The 27434-nt window shown below is 42.4% G+C and overlaps 1 long non-coding RNA gene across 1 annotated transcript; it reads left to right on the top strand.

The window, feature by feature from the left end:
• Window positions 1-839: 839 nt before the first annotated feature.
• On the top strand, window positions 840-13934 carry LOC144309509 (uncharacterized). Its single transcript, XR_013375473.1, has 3 exons — window positions 840-1081; window positions 3676-3796; window positions 13491-13934. It is a non-coding gene; the product is annotated as an uncharacterized LOC144309509 (long non-coding RNA).
• The last annotated feature ends 13500 nt before the right edge of the window (window positions 13935-27434 follow it).

Genomic DNA, 27434 nt, shown 5'->3' with positions numbered 1-27434 from the left:
TCTCTAATCTGGTTTAGGCTATGCTTTAAAACTTTCTAAGGCTTTTTTTTTCCAATAAAATTTTTATTTATTTACTTGAGAGAGAGACAGAGAGTGAGCATGAGTGGGGCAGAGGCAGAGGGGGAAGGACAGGGAGAGGCAAGCTCCCCGCTGAGCAGGGAGCGGATTGGAGCTCCATCCAGGACCTGAGCCAAAGGCAGATGCTTAACCAACTTAGCCACCCCGAAACGTTCTAAGGTTTTTAACAAGCTTCCCCAAGATTTAAATCACAGGTGAAGTCTCCTTGACTAATCAGGCTTGTTTATTTGGCATGTTACGTTCTTGTATAAAGTCATCACTTGGTATACTGATTATTGAAGTGTTATGTGTCACAGAAATAACTGTATTTCCTTGTCAGTTGCATCATAATGAACAGACCATCAACAATGGCCATTTCTGAGTTTTTGTCATTTATAATTGTTTCTATTCTCTTGCAAAATGACTTTTATCTTCAAGGGGATTCATAAAAGGACTTTGGGACAAATATAGGTATTTGATATCTTTAAGACCAAACCTGAAATGGGTAAGAATTTTCCAGAACTAATTAATAAGCTGCATTCAAACTGAACAAGAATTAGTAATATGGGACTAAATGAACTAGGAAGAAGATTACAGTTTTGTAGCTCTTGCTTGAAACATTGCTGGCTGTCTGTTTACACTTCCAGATTAAGGAAAACTTCTCTTAAGCTATCTGTGATGTACAGAAACCTGATAATTCATTTGTGAACAAATGGAAGCATTTAACTTTTCTCTCTACCTGAACCCCCTGAGATCCGAAAGGTCTCAATAATTTTTCTTTCTTCCATGGCAATCATAGTCATTTGCATAAGCTCTCCAGGAATCTGTTCTCTTTGTAACAGGACACCACTGGAAACATTGGTTATTCTACAAGACTTTGCCTGGAATGTCATATTTCAGAGAGACAGACATAAACTCATATATGACTACACAGTTTATGACTTTATGAAACCTGGAGCCATAAAGCCCCCTTGGAACTGTTGGCCTGATACCTTGTGTGCAGAGTTCCCAGCAGCCTCACCAGGTGAGTAAAGAATGTCACTTTCTGGCAGGTGCAGCAGGAACCTCAGGATACTTTGGGAGCCTTGTGAACACAAAGCCGCCCAAGTCTACAGGTATTGCAGGCATGTCTGACAGCAAGCACTTATCTTGGCTTCTGGCCTACAGGGGCTACTAAAAGTTCAATCTAGATTCCTTGTAAAAGTTCCAGCAAAACAGACTCTAAAAGATCGATATGGGCAGTTGTTGAACTTATGTAAATGATTAGGTCAGCTTTGTTAAAATTCTATTTGTTTTGCAAACAAATTAGTCTCGAGTTGGCTATCTCTGAAAATAAGGATGATTTTAGACAGAAAAATTAAGTTTCAATAACACATCTTTGCAGATGTTAAATCCTAGTTAAGATTGTCTTTAAAAGTTTGTTGTTTGCCTACACTAGACAACTTGAGGCAAACTTCAGAGAAATTGCCACGATAGCTCACGTATACACAGTCCTCTTGTTTGTTACTCTGTGGGGATAATAACACCGCCCCATGGGCATATGATTATTTGAAGAGCTGAAAATGTGATTGACTCCCCAACAATCGTATGATTCAACTAGCACCTTGACTAAATCTGTGTGGCTACGATGACAAAAATCACTCCTCAAAAGCCACTGCATACCCCACTCCCTAGGGTTAACTATGGACTTCTGGAGATAATGGATGACCTCTCCTTCTTTATGATTGGATTGGATGATGCACTTGGGGATGCCCTTATTTCTTGAGACAAGTTTTCTCCCACTTGCCAGTGATTCCTTGTAACTAAGATATTGTTAAGGATAGACCTCAAACAAAGAAGATTCCATGATGGTTTTATCCCTCAGCCACTTCTGTTGATACAAAAGTGCTGAGTGGAGGCTTTAGCCAAGCATACAACATCCCTCCTGGTGGAAGGATCCTCAAAGCTCACTATGAGACAGTCCATGACTCTAATGACTTCACCTCAGGTCCAGAATGTCTTAGATACCAGAGGCCACCAATGGATGATGAGAGGCCGACTTATTAAATACTAGGCTGTGCTCATAGATATGCCTGAGATACTGTCAAACTTTAAACCCAGCTACCTTTATGTCTGGACCTGACCTTTGTACTTCTATAGAGCATAACTGTTCACAGGTTATTGATCTTGTTTATTCTAGTCGACCAGATTTAAAAGATTCCCCTATCGAAAATGCAGATGACAACCAGTTTACCAATGGCAGCAGTTTCATGGAAAAGGGAATAAGAAAAGATGGGTAAGCTATAGTTGGTCTAACTCAGACTATTGAGGCCAGAGCAAATAGGAGCCAGGAAAGCAGAGTTAGTTAGTAGTGCTCACTTGTGCTTTGCAATTTTTAAGACAAAGCCTTAAAAAATATTTGTACTGACTCCAAATATGCCTTCCTCATCCATGGAGCAATTTAGAAGAAAGGGGATCATTATCAAGCCAGAATTCCCTAATCAAATATTAAGCCTGAAAATACAACTGTTCTCGACCCTGTACACTTACCTGAGGAGGTAGCTGTAAACCACCTCAAAGGACAGCAGAAAGGATATGACCCTAGAATGTAAAAAAAACAATTCAGTAGACCACATGGCCCAAGCAGGCAGCACAAATAGGCAAATATTCTGTCTTTTACCAATCTTACCTCCAATAAGGTCCATGAGGGCAGTCTATTCAGACCAAAAAATTCACATAGCCCAGGAACAAGCATATTCAGAAATGCTTTATAATGAGGGGAAATTTTTTATACCCAAATAATAACCAGGGAAAGATAATACAGGGAGTACTCCATTCATTTGGATAAAAAGGCCACTGGAGTGACAAAAACTTTGCTAAGAGAAATTGCCCCTGGATTTGGACTCCTTTGATCCCTATACAAATTCAAAAGATGGCCCTACAAGACTGACTAGCCCTTGATATCTTAAGTGCAATTCAAGGAGGCCTAGAATTAGATGACTGACTCCTAATGGGACGCAGTGGTTCTGTGACTCTAACTTGAGTCACAAGTTCCTTCCCCCGTTGGTGGATAGGCCACTGAAACCTGGATTTTGCCTGGATGCATGGATGCACTGTTAAAACCACTGCCAACTGAGCCAACCTTCCAAATTTAAAATGATGGTAGACACGGCTGTGTCTCATTTGTATGACCACCTAACATCCATTTTTCATCCTTCTTTTGGACTAGAGTGATGTAGGAGAGACGTTAGGGTTGAAATCCAGTGGCCAAGAAGGAATTCTTGAGATGTCTTTGGTGCAAAAAGGTGGTTTTATTGAAGCTGTCCCACAGGACAGGCCCTGTGGGAGAGCTACAATAGGATATTAAGGGGTGGTTATTATATAGTTGGGAGTTGGGAGAAGTTAGGAATACCATAAATCTCTGAGGAATTTTGGAAACAGGTTTCCAGGACCTTGAGGGGGCTAGCTATTGTTGGGGAAAGGTCACTTATTACTGTCTAATAAGCCCGTAGTTTTGAGACCCTTCAGATGTATATCGGTGGGTCCTATGCTTAGGGGAATGATTGCCAATATGTGTCTTGGGGAGAGGAGATACCGGAAATTTCTAAAGGAATTTATAATGTTAAAATACACCTACAGGATCCTGAGCGTTGGGCTAAGATTGCCTTTTGTCCTTCACAAAGTATTAACATTCAGGCAGCTGGTTCCTACAAGAGTGTCACTCTGCTTGTTTCAAAGACTTGTCAATGGACTGTGAATGGTAAGGCCATTTAATTTTTCTTTTGCCTCTGTCCCCCACATCATTTCCCCTCTGAATTATTTTGACCATTAAATCTTCAAGTTGGCTGGGAGTGGAATATCATCTTCTATAACTTCTTCCTGCTGAATAGGGGTCTAGAGATGTCACCACCTATGGTCTGTTTAGAGATGATAGGTAGATGATAGATGATAGATAGATATAGATAGATAGATAGATAGATAGATAGATAGATAGATAGATAGATAGGTAGATAGCTGTGTGTGTGTGTGTCTGTGTGTGTGTAAACCTCAGTGTGCACATAGCAGCTGCTTTTCTGTGGTAGAAACTAGCTGAAAGCAGAGAATGGAGCAGATTGCAGAAAACCTGGCTGTTGCTTTTCGCTGTCTGCCACAATAGGTTCAAGCCTCTGCGATGGCTTTTCTGGGACATAAGGGAGTAAGAGACTGAGTCAAGTACAGACACCCGATAACCAGGCTGCAGTTTTTTGCTGAGTGCTACAATAAACTCTAGCCTGCACCCCCACTGTGCACCCCCACTGTGCTACTGCTTTTCAGGGATGGGATGGTGCTGGCCATGCCCCAAGCCTCTTATCTGGGATAGAGGAATGGGTCTGCACCTTACCAGGCCCTATAAAACTTGGAGTTTGGAATCCCAGCCACTGGCCAGAGATAAAATACAGATCTGTGGCTCTGGATGTGCTGACAGGCTAGGCACAGGCAGGTTAAAGGTAGTGAACTGACAAAAGCTAGGGACACAGGAGATTGTTTGCTTTCCCAAGAGGGCTTCCTGAACAGCAGTGGCTGGAAATTCCATCCCCAGGGACAAGAGGGCAGGGTGATGCCATCGACTACGTACTTCACCACCACTCCCTCGTCCTGCCCACCAGCGCAGTTTGGCTTCGGAGGCAAACACAGCACCTCCAAGGAAGGCTGGAAACCACTATGCTAAACCCCACACCTTGACCTGGCATCTTTAGAAGGACAAGTCACCTCCTGAACAAGTCCAGCAGACCTCTCTCACAGAAAACCAACGTAGGCTTGCATCTAGCAAATCTATGGAGCAAAGAAAGGTCCAAAACATCAGACGAGGGGCAGGGCAAGATGGCGGAGGAGTAGGGTCCCCAAGTCACCTGTCCCCACAAACTTACCTAGATAACTTTCAAATCATCCTGAAAACCTAGGAATTCTCTCTGAGATTTACTTATTTATTTTAATTATTTTTATTTATTTTTCATTGGAGTTCAATTTGCCAACATATACCATAACACCCAGTGCCCATCCCATCAGGTGCCCCTTCAGTGCCCGTCACCCAGTCACCCCAACCCCCCACCCACTACCCTTCCACTACACCTTGTTCATTTCCCAGAGTTAGGTGTCGCTCATGTTTTGTCACCATCACTGATATTTTCACTCATTTTCTCTCCTTTCCCCTTTCAGTATTTTTTATATTCCCCAAATGAATGAGACCATATAATGTTTCTCCTTTCCAGATTGACTTATTTCACTCAGCACAATATGCTCCAAGTCCCTCCACGTCGAAGCAAATAGTGGGAATTTCTCGTTTCTAATGGCTGAGTAATATTCCAGTGTATACACAGACCACATCTTCTTTATCCATTCATCTTTCAGTGGACACCGAGGCTCCTTCCACAGTTTGGCTATTGTGGGTATTGCTGCTATAAACATCGGGGTGCAGGTTTTTCACTTCATCTGTATCTTTGGGGTAAATCTCCAGCAGTGCAATTGCTGGGTCATAGGATAGTTCTATTTTTAACTCTTTGAGGAACCTCCACAGTTTCCAGAGTGGCTACACCAGGTCACACTGCCACCAACAGTGCAAGAGGGTTCCCCCTTCTGCACATCGTCGGCAACATTTGTTGTTTCCTGCCTTGTTAATTTTCCCCATTCTCACTGGTGTGAGGTGGTATCTTATTGTGGGTTGGATTGGTATTTCACTGAAGCCCAGTGGTGTGGAGCATTTTCTCATGTGCTTGCTGGCCATGTCTATGTCTTCCTCTGTGAGATTTCCGTTCATGTCTTTTGCCCATTTCAAGACTGGATCGTTTGTTTCTTTGATATTGAGTTTAATAAGTTCTTTACAGATCTTGGATACTAGCCCTTTATCTCATATGTCATCTGCAAATATCTTCTCCATTCTGTAGGTTGTCTTTTAATTTTGTGGACTGTTTCTTTGCCTGTGCAAAACCTTCTTATCTTGAAGAAGTCCCAATAGTTCATTTTTGCATTTGTTTCTCTTGCCTTCATGGATGTATCTTGCAAGAAGTTACTGTGGCTGAGTTCAAAAAGGGTGTTGCCTGTGTTCTCCTCTACGATTTTGATGGACTCTTGTCTCACATTTGGATCTTTCATCCATTTTGAGTTTGTCTTTGTGTATGGTGTAAGAGAAGGGTCCAGTTTCTATCTTCCGTGTGTGGCTGTCCAGTTTTCCTAGCACCATTTATTGAAGGGACTGTCTTTTTTCCAGTAGATAGTCTTTCCTCCTTTGTTGAATATTAGTTGATCATAAAGTTGAGGGTCCACTTCTGGATTCTCTGTTCTGTTCCATTGATCTATGTGTCTGTTTTTGTGCCAGTACCACACTGTCCTGATGACCACAGCTTTGTAGTACGACCTGAAATCTGGCATTGTGATGACCCCAGCTATCGATATCTTTTTTAATATTCCCCTGGCTATTCGGAGTCTTTTCAGATTCCACACAAATCTGAAGATGGTTTCTTCCAACTCTCTGAAGAAAGTCCATGGTATTTTGATAGGGATTGCATTGAACACGTAAATTGCCCTGCGTAGCATTGACATTTTCACAATATTAATTCTTCCACTCCATGTGCATGGAATATTTTTCCATCTTCTTTGTGTCTTCCTCAATTTATTTCAGAAGCGTTCTGTAGTTATTAGGGTATATATAGATCCTTTCCCTCTTTGGTTCGGTTTCTTCCTAGGTATCTTATGCTTTTGGGTGCAGTTTTCAATGGGATTGACTCCTTAATTTCTCTTTCTTCAGTCTCATTGTTAGTGTATAGAAAGGTCACTGACTTCTGGGCATTGATTTTGTATCCTGCCACACTGCTGAATTGCTGTATGAGTTCTAGCAATCTTGGGGTGGAGGCTTTCGGGTTTTCTAGGTAGAGTATCATGTCATCTGCAAAGAGGGAGAGTTTGACTTCTTCTTTGCCAGTTATTTCTTTTTGTTGTCTGATTGCTCAGGCTAGGACTTCTAGGACTATGCTGAATAGCAGTGGTGAGAGTGGACATCCCTGTCTTCTTCCTGATCTTAGGGAAAAGGCTCTCAGTGTTTCCCCATTGAGAATGATATTTGCTGTGGGCTTTTCATAGATGGCTTTTAAGATGCTGCGGAATGTTTCCTCTATCCCTACACTCTGAAGAGTTTTGATCAGGAATGGATGCTGTATTTTGTCAAATGCTTTCTCTGCATCTATTGAGAGGATTACATGGTTTTGTTTTTACTCTTGTTGATACGATTTATCGCATTGATTGCTTTACGAGTGTTGAACCAACCTTGCATCCCAGGGATAAATCCCCTGTGGTCATGGTGAGTCATCTTCTTAATGTAATGTTGGATCCTATTAGCTAGTGTCTTGTTGACAATTTTTGCATCCATGTTCATCTGGGATATTCATCTATAATTCTCCTTTTTGGTGGGGTCTTTGTCTGGTTTTGGAATGAAGGTGATGCTGGCCTCATAGAATGAGTTGGAAGTATTCCATCTCTTTCTTCTTTCCGAACAGCTTTAGTAGAATACTTATGGTTTCTTCTTTACACGTTTGATAGAATTCCCCTGGGAGGCCATCTGGCCCTGGACTTTTGTGTCTTGGGAGGTTTTTGATGACTGCCTCAATTTCCTCCCTGGTTATTGGCCTGTTCAGGTTTTCTATTTCTTCCTGTTTCAGTTTTGGTAGTTTGTGGCTTTCCAGAAATGTGTCCATTTCTTCCAGGTTTCCTCATTTATTGGCATATAGCTGTTCATAATATGGTTTAAAAACCGTTTGTATTTCCTTGGTGTTGGTAGTGATCTCTCCTTTCTCATTCATAATTTTATTAATTTGAGTCTTCTCTCTCTTGTTTAATAAGGCTAGCTAATGGTTTATCTATCTTATTCTTTATTTCAAAGAACCGAATCCTGGCTTTGTTGATCTGTCCCACAGTTCTTCTGGTCTCTATTTCATGGAGTTCTGCTTGAATCTTTATTAAGTCTCTTCTTCTGCTGGGTGTAGAATCTATTTGCTGTTTTTTTTCCTCCATCTCCTTTAGGTGCAAGGTTAGCTTTTGTATTTGAGTTCTTTCCAGTTTTTGAATGGATGCTTGTATTGCGATGTATTACCCCTCAGGACTGCGTTTGCTGTATCTCAAAGAATTTGAACGGTTGTATCTTCATTCTCATTAGGTTCCATGAATCTTTTTAATTCTCAGGACTGCGTTTGCTGTATCCCAAAGAATTTGAACGGTTGTATCTTCATTCTCATTAGGTTCCATGAATCTTTTTAATTCTTCTTTAATTTCCTGGTTGACCCTTTCATCTTTTAGCAGGAGGGTCCTTCACCTCCACATCCTTGGAATCCTTCCAAAATTCTTCTTGTGATTTATTTCTAATTTCAAAGCATTATGGTCTGAAAATATGCAGGGGACGATCCCAATCTTTTGGTATCGGTTCAGACCTGATTTGTGACCCAGTATGTGGTCTATTCTGGAGAAAGTTCCATGTGCACTTGAGAAGAATGAGTATTCAGCTGCGTTTGGATATAAAGTTCTGTAAATATCTCTGAAATCCATCTGGTCCAGTGTATCATTTAAGGCTCTTGTCTCGGGCAGCCCTGGTGGCGCAGCGGTTTAGCGTCGCCTGCAGCCCAGGGCGTGATCCTGGAGGGCCGGAATCGAGTCCCACATCGGGCTCCCTGCATGGAGCCTGCTTCTCCCTCTGCCTGTCTCTCTCTCTCTGAATGAATTAATGAATGAATGAATGAATGAATGAATGAATGAATGAATGAATAAATAAATAAATAAATAAATAAATAAATAAGGAAAGAAAACTTTAAAGTTCTTGTCTCTGTATATTGTTGTGCTTGGGAAATCTGTCGATTGTAGAATGCGCTAGATTGAAGTCACCAAGTGTAAGTGTATTATTATCTAAGTATGTCTTAACTTTGCTTATTAATTGATTGTTATACTTGGCAGCTCCCACATTCGGGGCATAAATATTGATGATGTTACATCCTCTTGTTGGATAGATCCTTTAAGTATGATATAGTGCCCCTCTTCATCTCTCACTACAGACTTCGGGATAAACTTTAGTTTATCTGGTATAAGGATGGCTACCACTGCTTTCTTTTGAGGACCATTTGAATGGTACAGTGTTCCCCAACCTTTTATTTTCAGGCTGTAGGTGTCCTTCTGCCTAAAATGAGTCCCTTGTAGACAGCAAATAGATGGGTCTTGCTTTTTTATCCAGTCTGAAACCCTGCCCCTTTTGGTGGGGTCATTAAGCTCATTCACGTTCAGCGTTACTATTGAAAGATATGGATTTAGTGTCATCATGATACCTATTCAGTCCCTGGTTTTGTGGGTTGTTCCCTTGGACTTCTTCTTTCTATTACAGAATCCCCCTTAGGATTTCTTGCGGAGCTGGCTTGGTGGTCACATACTCTTTCAGTTTCTGCCTATCTTGGAAGCTCGTTATCTCTCCTTCTATTCTGAATGAGAGCCTTGCTGGATAAAGTATTCTTGGCTGCATGGTCTTCTCATTTAGGACCCTGAATATATCCTGCCAGCACTTTCTGGCCTGCCAGGTCTCTGTGGAGAGGTCTGCTGTTAATCTAATATTTCTCCCCATAAAATTTAGAGATTTTTTTGTCTCTTGCTGCTTTAAGTGTCTTCTCTTTGTCTTTGGAATTTGCAAGTTTCACTATTAAATGTCAAGGTGTTGAGCAGTTTTTATTGATTTTAGGGGGGTATCTCTCTATTTCCTGGATCTGAATGCTTGTGTCCCTTCCCAGGTAGGAAAGTTCTCAGCTATGATTTGTTCAAATACGTATTCTGGACCTCTGTCCCTTTCGGCACCCTCGGGAGCCCCAATTACATGTAGATTTTCCCTTCTGAGGCTGTCATTTATTTCCCTTAACCCATCCTCATGATCTTTTAATTGTCTCTTTTTCCCTCAGTTTCTCGCCTTGCCATCAACTTGTCTTCTATGTCACTCACTCATTCTTCTACCTCGTTAACCCTCATGGTTAGGACCTCCAGTTTGGATTGCATCTCACTTAATTGATTTTTAACTTCTGACTGATGAGATCTAAATTCTGCAGTCATGAAGTCTCTTGACTCCTTTATGCTTTTTTCTCGAGCCAACAGTATCTTTATAATTGTGCTTCTGAATTGGTTTTCTGACATTGAATTGTAATCCAGATTTTGTAACTCTGTGGGAGAGGACTGTTTCTGGTTCTTTCTTCTGAGGGGAGTTTTTCCTTCTAGTCATTTTGCTCAGTCCAGAGTGACCAAAAGCAAGTTGTACTGGAAAAAGGAGAAAAAGAGAGAACAGAAAAAAGAAAAATAAAAACGGAAGAAGAAGAAGAAGAAAAAATAAAAAAAATGGGGTGGGGGGAACAGAAGACAAAGAACAAGGGGGAGTATCCTCTGATTCTATATACTGTAAATACCTCGACTTCCCCGGGACTTTCCGGTGCTGCTTGGTCAATAACTTGCTTTTCCCTCTTCCCTCTAGCTGGTCTTCTGGGGGAGGGGCCTGCTGTGCTGATTCTCAGGTGTGAGTACCTGGGGGAGCTTCTCAGCCCCCTGCCTGGTACACGGCTCATTGGGAGTTGTTTAACCTGTTCATCCTGTGAGGCCACCGTGAGGCTCAGTGGAGGTTGTTTATCCTGTGAGGCCCCAGGAGGAACAGTGGCAGCGGCCAGCTCTCCAGCCCTGGAGTCCAGCCCGGTAGTTACTGCTACCGCAGCTCCCAGTCCGCAGGGTTCTGGATTCTCCGGGGGCGGGGCCGCTGATCTGCACTGCTCAGGGTAGTGGCGGCAGGAGTGTCCTTGCTGTCCTGTGCCCTCCCGGCCTCTGCCTGTCCCGCGGGGAGCGCCGGATCCTGGGCTGTGTCCTCCGGCAGCCTGGGCTCTGGGGCCTGCACTGTTGGAATCCCCCTCCCTGGCGATACAGCCCTCTCCACGCGGAGCCTCCGAATTCCTCTCAGGTGGAATTTATAGGTTTTCAGGATGATTTGAAGGTTATCTAGGTCTCACTCTGAGATTTAAAGAGAAAACAGCTGGAACGCTCCAGAGAGAAGAGTTTTTGCTTCTAACGAGGTAGGAAGGCGGAAAAAAATTAAAAAAAAGAATCAAGCGGGGGGTGGGGGGGGAGCCCCCCACGTGGAGCCTGGCTAAGTCCGGGTAGCAAAAGCCTCCCGGGACAGGGAAGCCCAGTCCCTGAGAAGCAGGAACTTTAAAAATCCGCACCAGGTTTGTCCCAGATGGAAAGGCGATTAGTAGGGAACTTGGGCAGAATTGCAGGAGGGGCAGTGGAGCCTCCAGTCTCCCAGAGTCCCTAACAGAGGAAGTGCACCCTGCGGGAGAGCGTTCTATAGACTGTGGGCTGAGCTCGGTAAAGGGTTGGATGGAGTACGGGCCGGCGGGCCTCGGGAGAAGCTCAGGCAGAGGCTCCCGACGGAGGGGACTGTGCCCTGCTGCTTTCGGGAGCCGCGCCCTGAGAATATGATTCCAGCAGCACAGGCCCCAGACAGCAGGGCACCGGGGAACTCAACCTAGGATCCGGTGCTCCCCCCTCCCTGGGACAGGTGGAGGCAACGAGGGCACAGGTCAGTGAGGATTCTCCTGCCCCCCGCGCCCGGGCGCCCCTAGCTGTGCAGATCAGCACCACCCGCCCCCGGAAAATGAGGCCAGTGTGGACTGGGAAATTGTAGTAGTTACTGTGGGAGCTGACTCCAGAGCTGGAGAACTGGCTGCCGCCAGTATTGTTGTTCCTCCTTGTGTCACCCTGTGCCTGGGGCGGAGTGGGGTCGCCAGGGAACAGCGGCCTCAGAGAATAAACAGCTCCCACTGAGCCCTGCACCTGGCATGGGGTGGGGTAGCTACCTGGGTGCACACATCTGAGAATCAGCACAACAGGCCCCTCTCCCAAAAGACCAGCTGGAAGGACAGGGGAAGAGCAAGTTCTTGGCGGACCAACACTGGAAAGCTCCAGGGGAAGTTGAGGGATTTACAGTTTATAGAACCAGAGTATACCCCTCCTTTTTAATTTTTTTCCTCCCTTTTCCAGGAAAGCATTAGATCAGACCGTAAGTTTCCAATTTTTTCTCTTTTCCCACCTTAACTACAATATTTTACCACCTCTTCATTTTTAAGATTCTTCCTTTCTGACTTTCATATTTCTACAGTTACAGACCTTGATGTATTTTCCACTTCTAGATTACCTTCAACATACTCAGTTTAATTTTGGGAGATATGCAAGATATGTTTTCTTTGTTTTGTGTTTTTGTTTTCGCTGCCTCATTTTGCTCTACAATGGCAGAAGTTAATACCTTCTAAAACATGACCCAGTATGCACCCAGAACCAAGTATTATACCATGCTGTTTCATTCTGTGAGATTCCTCATTCCCATTCTGCCCCCCCCCCTTTATCTCATCTATGCTTTGGTGGTCAATGTTGGGGCCCTCTACAAGTATTTCTGGTTTATATAAATTTGGGACTGAGCATCTTCTAATAATACAGAACTTAATATATCAGAAACAAGAGAATCACCCTCCGGACCCCTACATTCTCCCTCCACTACAACTTCTTCACCACCACCATCTCCCAGTCCCGCCCTCCCCACCTTTTTTTCTTATTCTCTTTTTCTTTTTCTATTCTTCTTTTTCCCTCCTTTTTTCCCTTCTTTTTTAGGTTCATGGCCTTTTATTTTTTACTACTTTTTTTTTAAACTTGTTTTTCACTTTAGTTGTCCTTTCATTTTATTTTGTCTGATCTGTTTTCAATTTCTGGTCTCTGACCCTCGGCAGAATCATCTGGGTGAAATTTAGTCAGGTCATGGTTGATAGTCTTGACACCGCCCGCTCATACAGCCACTCTGCACTGAGAAAAATAACTAGAAAGAAGAACTCCCCCTGATGAACATAGATGCAAAAATTCTTATCAAGATACTAGCCAATAGGATCCAACAGCCCATTTACCTGGATTATTCACCACGAACAGGTGGGCATTATTCCTGGGATGCAAGGTGGCTCAACATACACAAATCAACCAGTGTGATATGCCACATGCGTAAAAGAAAGGACAAGTGCCATATGATCCTCTCAATAGATGCAGAAAAAGTGCTTTACAAAATAGAGCATCCTTTCTTGATAAAAACTGTCCACTGTGTAAGGCTAGAGGGAACATATCTCATTTGCATAAAAGCCATATTAAAAAAAACTCACAGCAAATATCATCCAAAACAGGGAAAAACTGAGATCTTTTACCCTAAGTTCAAGAACACGACAGGGATGTCCACTCTCACCACTGTTGTGCAACATAATGCTAGAAGTCTTAGCCTTGGCAATAAAAATTTTAAAAAATAAAGAAATAAATAAAAACTTAAAAAACCCACAAAGAAATAAAAGGCATCCAAATCAACAGAGAAGAAATCAAACTCTCCCTTTTTGCAGATCACATGATTCTCCATGGAAAAATCCTAAAGGACTCCAGCAAAATATTGCTAGAATTCATACAGCAATTCGGCAAACTGGCAGGATACAGAATCAATGCACAGGAATCAGTGCATTTCTGTGCACTAACAATGAGACAGAAGAAAGAGAAATGAAGGAATTGATCCCATTTACAATTCTACCAAAAACCATAAGATACCTAGGAAGAAACCTAACCACTTTGGTAAAGGATCTGTACTCTGAAAACTGTAGAACACTTAAGAAAGGAATTGAGGAGGACACAAAGAAATGGAAATTCCCATGCTCATGGGTTGGAAGAACAAATATTGCTATAATATCTATACTACACAGAGCAATCTACACATTCAATGCAATCCGTATCAAAATACCATCAGCATTTTTTCATAGAGTTGGAATAAACCATCCCCAAATTTGCGTGGAAACAGAAAAGACCCAGAATAGCTGAAGGAATGTTGAAAAAGAATCCCAAAACTGGAGGCATCACAATTCCTGACTTCAAGCTGTATGACAAAGATATCATCATCAAGACAGTGTCCTACTAGCACAAAGACACACAGATCCTTGGAACAGAATATAGAAGTCAGAAATGGACCCTCAACTCTGTGGTCAACTAAACTTTCACAAGGCAGGAAAGAATATACAATGGAAAAAAAGCCAGTCTCTTCAACCAGTGGTGTTGGGAAAGTTGGACAGACACATGCAAGAGAATAAAACTGTACCACTTTCTTACACCAAACACAAAAATAAGTTCAAAGTGGATGAAAGACCTAAATGTGAGACAGGAATCCATCAAAAATTGCAGAGAATGCAGGCAGCAGCCTCTGTGACCTCAGCCATAGCAAAGAAATGGATGCAATTGATTGCCTCTCCAGAGGCAAGAAGAACAAAGGCAAAAGTGAACAATTGGGACTTGATAAAGATTTAAAGAAGAACAAAAACCCAACAAACTTTGTACAGAAAAGGAAACAGTCAACAAAACTAAAACTTTTTTTAGTTTTAGATATTCGTAAATGTCGTATCAGATAAAGGGCTAGCATCCAAGATCTATAAAGAACTTATCAAAATCAACACCCAAAAAACCCAAATAATCCAGTCAAGAAATGAGCAGAAGACACGAACAGACATTTCCCCCAAGAAAACACACAAATGGCCAACAGGCGCATAAAAAAGAACATTCCGCATCACTGGGCACCAGGGAAATCCAAACCAAAACCACAATGTGATCCCACCTCACACCACTCACAAGGGCTCAAATTAAACTCAAAATTAAACTAAGGGGCACATGTATGTTTATAGCAGCAATCTCCACAATAGCCAAAATATGGGAAGAGCTAAGATGTCCTAATCAACAATCCAATGAATGGATAAAGGAGCTGTGGTATATATCCATTGTGTGTGTATACTCAGCCATCAAAAAGAAAGAAATTTTGCCACTTGCAATGGAATGGGTGGAACTAGAAGACATTCTGCTAAGCAGAATAAGTCAGTCAGAGAAGGGCAAATACCATACGATTTCACTCATATGTGGAATTTAAGAAACAAAACAGATGAACATGGGGGAGGGGAAAGAAAAATAAAACAAGATGAAAATTGAGAACCAGGCAAACCATAAGAGATGCTGAGCTTTAGGGAACAAACTGAGGGTAGCTGAGGGATTTGGGTGAGAGGATGGGCTAACTAGGTGATGGGCATTAAGGAGTGAAGTAGTGGCACTGGGTGTGGTGTGCAACTGATGAATCACTTAATGCTACTTCTGAAACTAATAACACGGTATGGGGGCGGGGCAAGATGGCAGAAGAGGAGGGGTCCTCAACTCACCTGGTCCCACCAACTTACTGAGATAACTCTGAAATCATCCCGAACACTGACAACTCCGACCTGAGATTTAAAAAGAGAACAATCAGAATGCTCCCGAGAGAAGGGAGCATTTGCTTCTAGCAAGGTAGGAAGGTGGAAAAAAATAAAAGAAAAATAAAAGAAATAAATAAAAATAAATAAATAAATAAATAAATAAATAAAATAAAAATAATAAATAAATAAAAGAAATAAATAAAAAATAAAAAAATAAATATAAAAAATATAAAAAATATAAAATAAAATGAAATAAAAATATAATAAAAAATATAAAAGAATATAAAATATAAAAAAATAAAAATAAATAAAAAAAAATAAAGGTAGGAAGGTGGAAAAAAATAAAAGAAAAAAGATCAAGTTGGGGAGGGGCACCACGAGGAGCCCAGATAAAGCTTCCTGGAGGGACAGGAAAGCCCAGCCCTGGAGAAGCAGGAACTCTGAAACTCCACCGTGGACTTTTCCCCCGAGGGAAAAGTGCTTAGCAGGGGAATCAGGTAGAGATAAGTGCTTAGCTTCCTTTCCTTAGCAGGAAGGGCAGTGAAGCCTCCAGTTTCCCAGAGACACGAATACAGGAGGGGCCCCTGGAGGGAAAACACACCACAGACTGGGCAGATCTGTACAGGGCTGGCGGCACGTGGCAGGGCATCTGGGAGAAGCCAGTGGGTTAGGCGGGCGGCTCCAGACGGAGGTGTCTGTGCCCTGCTGCCTTGGGGAGCCACGTGCCCCAGAGGCGCCATCCCAGCAGCACAGGGCCCTGGATCCCAGGGCACCGAGCAGACAAAGCCCACGATCCTGCTCTACCCCTGAGACAGGCGGAAGCAGGGAGGGCACAGGACAGTGGGGACTCTCCTGCCGCTCGCTGGGTGCCCTGCAAGCTGTTCGGATCAGTGCCCCCCACACCGCCCCGGAGGTGTCGCACTAGTCCAGTGCCAACTGGAAGACTGCGGTAGTTACTAGCAGGGAGCTGACCCCAGAGCTGGAATTCTGGCCACCTCCATTGTTGATTTCCTCCTTGTTTCCCCCTGTGCCTGGGAGAGGCAGCACTACCAGGGAACAGAGGCCTCACAAGGTAAACATCTACCACTGAGCCGGCAACTGGCAGGGGGCGGGACAGCTCTCCCAGGTGCATGCACGCACATGTGAGAATCAGCACAGCAGAACCCTCGCCCAGAGGACCAGCTGGAAGAACAGGGGAAGAGCAAGTTCTTGACCAAGCAGCACTGGAAAGCTCCCGGGGAAGTCGAGAGATTTATGGTATATAGAACTAGAGGGTACCCTCCCTTCCCCCCACCCCTTTTCCCAGTACAACTCGTTTATATATCAGACGAAAAGCTTCCAATATTTTTTCTCTTTTCCCACCTTAAATACAATATTTTACCACCTCTTCATTTTTTTCTTCCTTTTTTGACTTTCGTATGCCTACAATTACATATGCATTTGTCTTAGATATATTTTTCACTTCTAGATTCCCCTCAACAAACTCAATTCAATTTTGGGAGATATGTGAGATCTTGTTTTGCGCTTTTTGTTTTCTCTGTCTTGTTTTGTTCTACAATGACAGAAGTTAATGCCTTCTGAAACATGACCAGCATGCACCCAGAACCAAGTGGTATAGTGTGCCGGTTCATTCCGTGAGATTATATTCTCTCTTCATTCCCATTCTGGCCCCCGCTTTTTATCTTGTTTATGTTTTGCTGGTCACTGCTGGGGCTTTCTACAAGTATTGCTGGTTTATATACATTTGGGATTGAGCATCTCCTAACACATAGAACTTAATACAATTGGAACTAGGAGTATCACCCTCCAGAACCCCTAGGGTAGACTACATTCTCCCTCCACTACAACTTCTTCACCACCACCAAATCCCCATCCACCCCCTCTTTCTTTCTTTTTCTTATCTTTTTTTTCCTCTTTTTTTCTCCCCGCCCCCTTTACTTTTGCTTTTTTTTCCCCCTCTCTTTTTCTTTTTTCTTTTTCTTCTTCTTCTTTGAGATTCTTGGCCTTTTACTTTTTACTGCTTTGTTTTAAAATGTGTTTTTCACTTCAGTGGTCCTTTTGTTTTATTTTGTTGTGATCTTTGTTTTCATTTTCTGGTCTCTGACCTCATCAGAATCCTCTAGGGTAAAATTTACTTAGGTCGTGGTTAATACTCTTGACTCAGCCCACTCATACAGCCACTCTGCACTGAGCAAATGACTGGAAGGAAGAACTCACTACAAAAGAAAGAATCAGAAAGAGAACACTCTGCCACAGAGTTCCAGAATATGGATTACAATTCGATGTCAGAAAGCCAATGCAGAAGCACAATTATAAAGCAACTGGTGTATCTGGAAAAAAGCATAATAGATTCAAGAGACTTCATGACTGCAGAATTTAGATCTATTCAGGCCATAATAAAAAATCAATTAAATGAGATGCAATCCAAACTGGAGGTCCTATCAAGGAGGGTTAATGAGGTGAAAGAAAGAGTGCACGAACATGAAGGCTCCTAACTCTGGGAAGCGAACTGGGGGTGGTGGAAGGGGAGGAGGGCGGGGGGTGGGGGTGAATGGGTGACGGGCACTGAGGGGGGCACTTGACGGGATGAGCACTGGGTGTTATTCTGTATGCTGGCAAATTGAACACCAATAAAAAATAAATTTATTATAAAAAAAAGGAAAGAAAGAGTGTGCGACACGGAAGACAAGTTGATGGCAAGGAAGGAAGCAAAGGATAAAAGAGACAGACAATTAAAAGACCATGAGGAAAGGTTAAGGGAAATAAATGATAACCTCAGAAGGAAGACTCTACATATAATTGGGGTTCCAGAGGGCACTGAGAGAGACAGAGGACCAGAAAGCATATTTGAATAAATCATAGCTGAGAACTTCCCATAGCTGGGAATTTGGGCATGGAAACAGGCATGCAGATCCAGGAGACAGAGAGGCCCCCTCCCCCTCAAAATCAATAAAAACCATTCAGTATCTCGACATTTAATAGTGAAACTCGCAAATTCCAAAGATAAAGAGCAAATCCTTAGAGCAGCGAGAGACAAGGGATTCTTTTTTTTTTTTTTTTATTAAAGTAGTGGGGTTTTTAGTTTATTTTTTTATTTTTTTATTTTTTTATTTTATTTTTTTTATGATAGTCACAGAGAGAGAGAGAGAGAACTAGAGACATAGGCAGAGGGAGAAGCAGGCTCCATGCACCGGGAGCCCGACGTGGGATTCGATCCCGGGTCTCCAGGATCGCGCCCTGGGCCAAAGGCAGGTGCTAAAGTGCCGCGCCACCCAGGGATCCCGAGACAAGGGATTCTTAACTCATATGGGGAGAAATATTAGATTAACAGCAGACATCAACACAGAGCCAGAGCCAGCCCTTTCTGGCCTGCCAGGAAATATTCAGGCTACTAAATGAGCAGAACATGCAGCCAAGAATACTTTATCCGGCAAGGCTCTCATTCAGAATAGGAGGGATAAAGACCTTCCAAGATAGGCAGAAACTGAAAGACTATGTGACCACTGAACCAGCTCTGCAAGAAATATTAAGGAGGCCTCTGTTAAAGAAAGAGGAAGCCCAAAGAAATAATCCACGAAAACAGGGACTGAATAGGTATTGTGATGACACTAAATTCATATCTTTCAGTAGTTACTCTGAGGGTGAATGGGCTAAATGATCCCATCAAAAGACACAGGGTTTCTGACTGGATAAAAGAGCAAGACCCATTTGCTATTTGCTGTTTACAAGAGACTCATTTGAGACCTAAGGACACCTCCAGCCTGAAAATGAGAGGATGGAGAACAATTTACCATTCAAATGGTCCTCAAAGGAAAGCTGGGGTATCACTCATCATACCAGATAAATTAAAGTTTATACCAAAGACTGTAGTAAGAGATGAAGAGGGACACTACATCATACTTAAAGGGTCTATCCAACAAGAAGACCTAACAATCATGAGATGTTTATGCCCCTACTGTGGGAGATGACAAGCATATCAATCAATTCATAACCAAAGGAGAGACAAAATTAGATAATAATACACTACTAGTAGGAGACTTCAACGTGGCACTTTCTGCAAATGACAGATGTACTAAGCACAACATCACCAAAGAAACAAGGGCCTTGAATCATACATTGGACGGCATGGATTTCACAGATATATACAGAACTTTCCATCCGAACTCAAATGAATACACATTCCTCTCAAGCGCACATGGAACTTTATCCAGAATAGACCACAGGCTGGGTCACAAATCAGGTCTCTACCAATACCAAAAGATTGGGGTCGTCCCCAGGATATTTTCAGAGTATATAATGCTTTGAAAGTAGAGCTCAATCACAAGAAGAAATTTGGAAGAAACTCAAAACACGTGGAGGTTAAAGAGCATCCTATTAAAAGAGGAATGGGTCAACCAGGAAATTAGAGAAGAATTACAAAGATTCATGGAAACTAATGAAAATGAAGATACAACTGTTCAAAATCTCTGGAATACGGCAGAAGCAGTCCTAAAAGGGAAATACATTGCAACACAAGGCTCCCTCAAAAAACTGGAAAAAACTCAAATACACGAACTAACCTTGCACCTAAAGGAACCGGAGAAAGAACAGCAAATAAAACATACACTAAGAAGAATAAGAGAGTTAATAAAGATTTGAGCAGAGCTCAAGGAAATAGAGACCAGAAGAACTGTAGAAAAGATCAACAACACCAGGACTTGGTTCTTTGAAAGAATTCATGAGATAGATAAACTATTAGCCAGCCTTATTAAAAAGAAAAGAGAATAGACTCAAACTAATAAAATCATGAATTAAATAGGAGAGATCACCACCAATACCAAGGAAATACAAATGATTTTAAAAACATATTATGAGCAGCTATACGCCATTAAATTAGGAAATCTAGAAGAAATGGACGCCCTTCTGGGAAACCACAAATTACTAAAACTGGAAAAGGAAGAAATAGAAAGCCTGAACAGGCCAATAACCAAGGAGGAAACGGAAGCAGTCATCAAAAACCTCCCAAGACACAAAAGTCCAAGGCCAGATGGCTTCCCAGCGGAATTCTATCAAACGATTAAAGAAGAAATTATACCTATTCTACTAAAGATATTCCAAAAGATAGAAAGGGACGGAATACTTCCAAGCTCGATCTATGAGGCCAGCATCACCTTAATTCCAAAACCAGACAAAGACCCCACCAAAAAGGAGATTTATAGACCAATATCCCTGATGAACACAGGTGCAAAAATTCGCAACAAGATCCTAACTAGCCAATAGGATTCAACTAATACATTAAGAAGATGACTCACCATGACCAAGTAGGATTTATCCCCAGGATGCAAGGCTGGTTCGACATCGGCAAAACAATCAATGTGATAGATCATATCAACAAGAGAAAAAACAAGAACCATATGATCCTCTCAATACATGTAGAGAAAACATTTGACAAAATATAGCATCCATTCCTGATCAAAACTCTTCAGAGTGTAGGGATAGAGGGAACATTCATCAGCATCTTAAAAGCCATCTACAAAAAGCCCACAGCAAATATCATTCTCAGTGGGAAACACTGGGAGCCTTTCCCCTACGATGTCGACAGGGAAGTCCACTCTCACCACTGCTATTCAACGTGGTACTAGGGCAGCCCTGGTGGCCCAGCGTTTTGGCGCTGCCTTTAGCCCCGGGTGTGATCTTGGAAACCCGGGATCCAGTCTGACGTCAGGCTCCCTGCATGGAGCCTGCTTCTCCTTCTGCCTGTGTCTCTGCCTCTTTCTCTCTCTGTCTGTCTCATGAATAAATAAATAAATTCTTTCAAAAAAAAAAAAAAAAGAACGTGGAAACACAACAACAACAACATGGTACTAGAAGTCCCAGCCTTAGCAAATCAGACAACAAAAAGGTGTAAAAGGCATTCAGACTGGCAAAGAACAAGTCAAACTCTCACTCTAAGGAGATGACTTGATACTGTACACAGAAAACCCAAAAGACTCCACCGCAAGATTGCTAGAACTGATACAGCAATTTGGCAGAGTGGCAGGATACAAAATCAAAGCCCAGAAGTCAGTGACCTTTCTATACACTAACAATGAGACTGAAGAAAGAGAAATTAAGGAGTCAATCCCATTGACAATTGCACCCAAAAGCATAAGATACCTAGGAAGAAACCGAACCAAAGAGGGAAAGGATCTATACCCTGAACACTACAGAACACTTCTGAAATAAATAGAGGAAGACACAAAGAAGATAGAAAAATATTCCATGCTCATGGAGTGGAAGAATTAATATTGTGAAAATGTCAGTGCTACCCAGGGCAATTTACGTGTTCAATGCAATCCCTATCAAAATACCATGGACTTTCTTCAGAGAGTTGGAAGAAACCATCTTCAGATTTGTGTGGAATCACAAAAGACCCCGAATAGCCAGGGGAATATTAAAGAAGAAAACCATAGCTGGGGGCATCACACTGCCAGATGTCATGTTGTACTACAAAGCTGTGGTCATCAAGACAGTGTGGTACTGGCACAAAAACAGACACATAGATCAATGGAACAGAACAGAGAATCCAGAAGTGGACCCTCAACTTTATGCTCAACTAATATTCGACAAAGGAGGAAGGAGTACCCACTGAAAAAAACAGTCTCCTCAGTCAAAGGTGCTGGAAAAATTGGATATCCACATGCATAAGAATGAAACTGGACCACTCTCTTGCACCATACACAAAGATAAACACAAAATGGATGAAAGATCTAAATGTGAGACAAGAGTCCATCAAAATCCTAGAGGAGAACACAGGCAACACACTTTTTGAACTCGGCCACAGTACCTTCTTTCAAGATACATCCACGAAGGCAAAAGAATCAAAAGCAAAAATGAACTATTGGTACTTCATCAAGATAAGAAGGTTTTGCACAGCAAAGGATACAGTCAACCTTGATACCAGTCAAAACTAAAAGACAACCTACAGTATGGGAGAAGATAATTCCAAATGACGTATCAGATAAAGGGCTAGTATCCAAGATCTATAAAGAATTTATTTAACTCAACAGCAAAGAAACAAACAATCTAATCATGAAATGGGCAAAAGACATGAACAGAAATCTCACAGAGGAAGACATAGACATGGCCAAAGGGCACACGAGAAAATGCTCCGCCATCACTTGCCATCAGGGACATACAAATCAAACCCACAATGAGATGCCACCTCACACCGGTGAGAATGGGGAAAATTAACAAGGCAGGAAATCACAAATGTTGGAGATGATGTGGAGAAAGGGGAACCCTCTTGCACTGCTGGTGAGGATGTGAACTGGTGCAGCCACTCTGGAAAACTGTGTGGAGGTTCCTCAAAGAGTTAAAAATAGATCTGCCCTACCACCCAGCAATTGCACTGTTGGGGATTTCCCCCAAAGGTACAGATGCAGTGAAAAGCGGGGACACGTGCACCCCGATGTGTCTAGCAGCAATGTCCACAATAGCCAAACTGTGGAAGGATCCTCGGTGTCCATCGAAAGATGAATGGATAAAGAAGATGTAGTTTATGTATACAATGGAATATTACTCAGCCATTAGAAATGACAAATACCCACTATTTGCTTTAACGTGGATGGAACTGGAGGGTATTATGCTGAGTGAAGTAAGTCAATTGTAGAAGGACAAACATTATATATTCTCATTCATTTGGGGATCGTAAATAATAGTGAAAGGGAATAGAAGGGAAGGGAGAAGAAATGTGTGGCAAATATCAGAAAGGGAGACAGAACATAAAGACTCCTAACTCTGGGAAACGAACTAGGGGTGGTGGAAGGGAGGAGGGCGGGGGGTGGGGGTGAATGGGTGACGGGCACTGACAGGGACACCTGACGGGATGAGCACTGGGTGCTATTCTGTAAGTTGGCAAATTGAACCGATAAAAAACGATAAAAACTGATAAAAAATAAATTTATTATATATAAAAAAGGAATATTACTCAGCCATTAAAAACGACAGATTACCCACCATTTGCTTCGACGTGGATGGAACTGGAAGGTATTATGCTGAGTGACTTAAGTCAGTCGGAGAAGGACAAACATTATAGGGTCTCATTCATTTGGGGGAATATAAAAAATAGTGAAAGGGAATAGAGGGTAAAGGAGGAAAAGTGAGTGGGAAATATCGGAAAGGGAGACAGAACATAAAGACTCCTAATTCTGGGAAACAAACTACGGGTGGTGGAAGGGGATGAGGGCGGGGCGTGGGGGTGAATGGGTGACGGGTACTGCTGGGGGGCACTTTACGGGATGAGCACTGGGTGTTGTTTTGTATGTTGGTAAATTTAACACCAATAAAAAATAAATTTATTATAAAAAAAAAGACAATGTGATAATGCACAAAAACAGACACATAGATCAATGGAACAGAATAGGGAATCCAGAAATGGACCCTCAAACTAGGGTCAACTAATGTTCGACAAAGCAGGAAAGACTACCCACTTGAAAACGGACAGTCTCTTCAATAAATGGTGCTGTGAAAATTGGACAGCTTGTGCAGAAAAATGAAACTGGACCCTTCTCTTCCACCACACACAAGGATACATTCAAAATGGATGAAAGATCTATATGTGAGACAAGGATCCATCAAAATCCTAGAGGAGGGATCCCTGGGTGGCGCAGCGGTTTGGCGCCTGCCTTTGGCCCAGGGCGTGATCCCGGAGACCCGGGATCGAATCCCACATCGGGCTCCCGGTGCATGGAGCCTGCTTCTCCCTCTGCCTGTGTCTCTGCCTCCCTCTCTCTCTCTCTGTAACTATCATAAATAAATAAAAATTTAAAAAAAAAAATCCTAGAGGAGAACACAGCCAACACCCTTTAGGGTGTTGCAAGAAGTTGCAAGAACTTGGCCACAGGACCTTCTTGCAAGATACACCTATGAAGGCAAGGGAAACAAAAGCAAAAATGAACTCTTGGGACTTCATCAAGATAAAAAGCTTTTGCACAGCAAAAGAAACAGTCAACAAAACTAAAAGACAACCTACCGCATGGGAGAAGCTATTTGCAAATGACAGATAAAGGGAGGTATCCAAGATCTGTGAGGAAGTTATTAAACTCAACACCCAAGAAACAAACAATCCAGTCATGAAATGGGCAGAAGACAAGAACAGACGTCTCTCCATAGAATACTTACACATGGCCAACAAGCACATGAGAAAATGCTCTGCATCGCTTGCCATCAGGGAAATACAAATCAAAACCACAATGAGTTATCACCTGACACCCGTGAGAGTGCAAAAATTAACAGGACAGGTAAAAACAAATGTTGGCAAGGATTGGATAAAGGGAAACCCTCTTGCCCTGTTGGTGGGAGTGTGAACTGGTACAGCCCCTCTTTGAAACTGTGTGGACATTCCTCAAAGAGTTAAAAATAGATTTACCCTACGACCCAGCAATAGCACTACAGAGGATTTATCCCAAAGATACAGATGCAGTGAAAAGCAGTGAAAAGCCGAGACACCTATACCCCAATGTTTATAGCAGCAATACCTGTAACAGCCAAACTGTGGATGGAGCCTCCGTGTCCACTGAATAAATGAATGAATGAATAAAGAAGATGCGGTATATCTATATATATATATATACAATGGATTATTATTCAGCCATTTGAAACGACAAATACCCATCATTTGCTTTGATGTGGATGGAACCGGAGGGTATTATGCCGAGTGATGTAAGTCAGTCAGGGAAGGACAATCATTGTATCGTTCCACTCATACAGGGAATATAAAAATTCTTGAAAGGGATTATAGGGAAAAGGAGAGAAAATGAGTGGGAAAAAATCAGAGAAGGTGACAAAACATGAGAGACTCCTAACTCTGGGAAACAAACAAGGGGTAGTGGAAGGGGAGGTGGGTGGGGGGATACAGTGACTGGGTGACACGCACGGAGAGGGGCACTTGACAGGATGAGCCCTGGGTGTTATAGTATATTTTGGGAAATTGAACTCCATTAAAAAATATAAAGAATACCATATATGTTAATATTATTGAATTTATTATTTTAAAGATTTATTTATTTACTCATGAGAGACACACAGAGAGAGGCAGAGACACAGGCAGAGGGAGAAGCAGGCTCCACGCAGGAAGCCCGACGTGGGACTCGATCCCGGCACTCCAGGATCACACCCCAGGCTGCAGGCGGCGCTAAACCGCTGCACCACCGGGGCTGCCCAATTATATTGAATTGAAATAAAACATGTTTAAAATTTCCTTTGGGATTCCCCCTATCTCTACACCCCCTCCCCTTATAGATTCACGTTGGCAATCATCTCCCAAGCATTGGACCCACATCTGAAGGGTCTCATGACACGGGTTTTACTAGACAGTAATAATTGACCTTTTTCTAACAATAGCTAGCACCCTGAAGGGCCTTGAAACTTTTCTTCCAAAATTCCCTAGAGAATTGTGCTATCTCTAACCCTCTTCCAACTTAGAAGTATATAATGGGGAGAGGAGGGGCACTGCTCATGATCCCAGTGCAGCTCTTTCTGCCTGTGGGTCCTGTCCTCGGGCTTCAACTAACCCACCTGTTGCATCAAAGACATCTCAATGATTCTTTCTTGGCCCTTGGCCCTAACATCTTTCTGACATCATACGGACCGTGGGGTTCTACGAAACTTCAGTTCTAGTGAAAATAGCATCGCGTCGTTTTAAACAAACAGGCCAGAGCATCCCTAGTTAAAACTGGCTGCACTCTGGCCAAGGTCCCAACACTCCCCACTGCAGGCAAAGAGAACCCTTACAAGCCAAAACGCAGCAGCAAAGTGCATGCAGCACACACCAGAGACACACGCTGGAGTCACAGGCCCTGGGCATTACATGACCTCTTCTTCATAAACCCATTACTCTTAGGAGCAAGAACACAATGGGCTTTCCTAACACATAGAAGAAGACAGAGACCTAGACAAAATGCCAAGATGGAGGAATTCATCCCAAAAGAAAGAACAAGAAAAGGTCATGGCCAGGGATCTGAGACATATATGTTATAACCCTGATCCAGAATTTAAAGCAACAGTCATAATAACATACTAGCTGGGCTTGAGAAAAGCATGGAAGACATCAGGGAAGCCCTTCCTGCAGAGAAAAAAAAGACTTACAAACTAGTCAGGCCAAAATGAAAAATGCAATAATGGAGAGTCAAAACCAACTAGAGTCAGTGGCCATAAGCATGGAGTTAAACAGAGGAATGTTTAAGTGACATAGAAGACAGAATAAGGGAAAATAATGAAACTGAAAAGAAGAAGAAGAGAAAACTCATGGGTTGCCACGGGGGCTTGTAGGGTTGGTCTTTTATTGAAACCCAACCAGGGAACCTAAATCCTTTTAACATCTCTATTGATATCACCACTGAGTAAGGACTACTGATAACACCTTCAGTGACTTACTTCCTTTTCTCTCGCTTTTTTTCTTTTTTATCAAAAAGTTTTAAACTTTATTAAAATTTTTTTCAAGATTTTTTAATAAATTTATTTTTTATTGGTGTTCAATTTCCCAACATATAGAATAACACCCAGTGTTCATCCTGTCAAGTGCCACCCTCAGTGCCCGGCACCCAGTACCCCCCCCTCCCGCCCACCTCCCCTTCCACCACCCCTAGTTCTGTTTCCCAGAGTTAGGAGTCTTCCATGTTCTGTCTCACTTTCTGATATTTGCCACTTATTTTTTCTCCTTTCCCCTTTATTCCCTTTCACTATTTTTTATATTCCCCAAATGAGTGAGACCATATAATGTTTGTCCTTCTCCGATTGACTTATTTCACTCAGCATAATACCCTCCAGTTCCATCCACGTCGAAGCAAATGGTGGGTATTCGTCATTTCTAATGGCTGAGTAATATTCCATTGTATACATAAACCACATCTTCTTTATCCATTCATCTTTCGATGGACACCGAGGATCCTTCCACAGTTTGGCTATTGTGGACATTGCTGCTATAAACATCGGGGTGCAGGTGTCCCGGCGTTTCATTGCATCTGTATCTTTGGGGTAAATCCCCAACAGTGCAATTGCTGGGTCGTAGGGCAGATCTATTTTTACCTCTTTGAGGAACCTCCACAGAGTTTT

Source organism: Canis aureus, unplaced genomic scaffold (assembly GCF_053574225.1).
Source record: "Canis aureus isolate CA01 unplaced genomic scaffold, VMU_Caureus_v.1.0 NW_027326476.1_RagTag, whole genome shotgun sequence".
Lineage (NCBI taxonomy): Eukaryota > Metazoa > Chordata > Mammalia > Carnivora > Canidae > Canis > Canis aureus.
The sequence above is the reverse complement of the archived record's forward strand: the minus strand, read 5'-3'. Positions and strand labels throughout refer to the sequence as shown.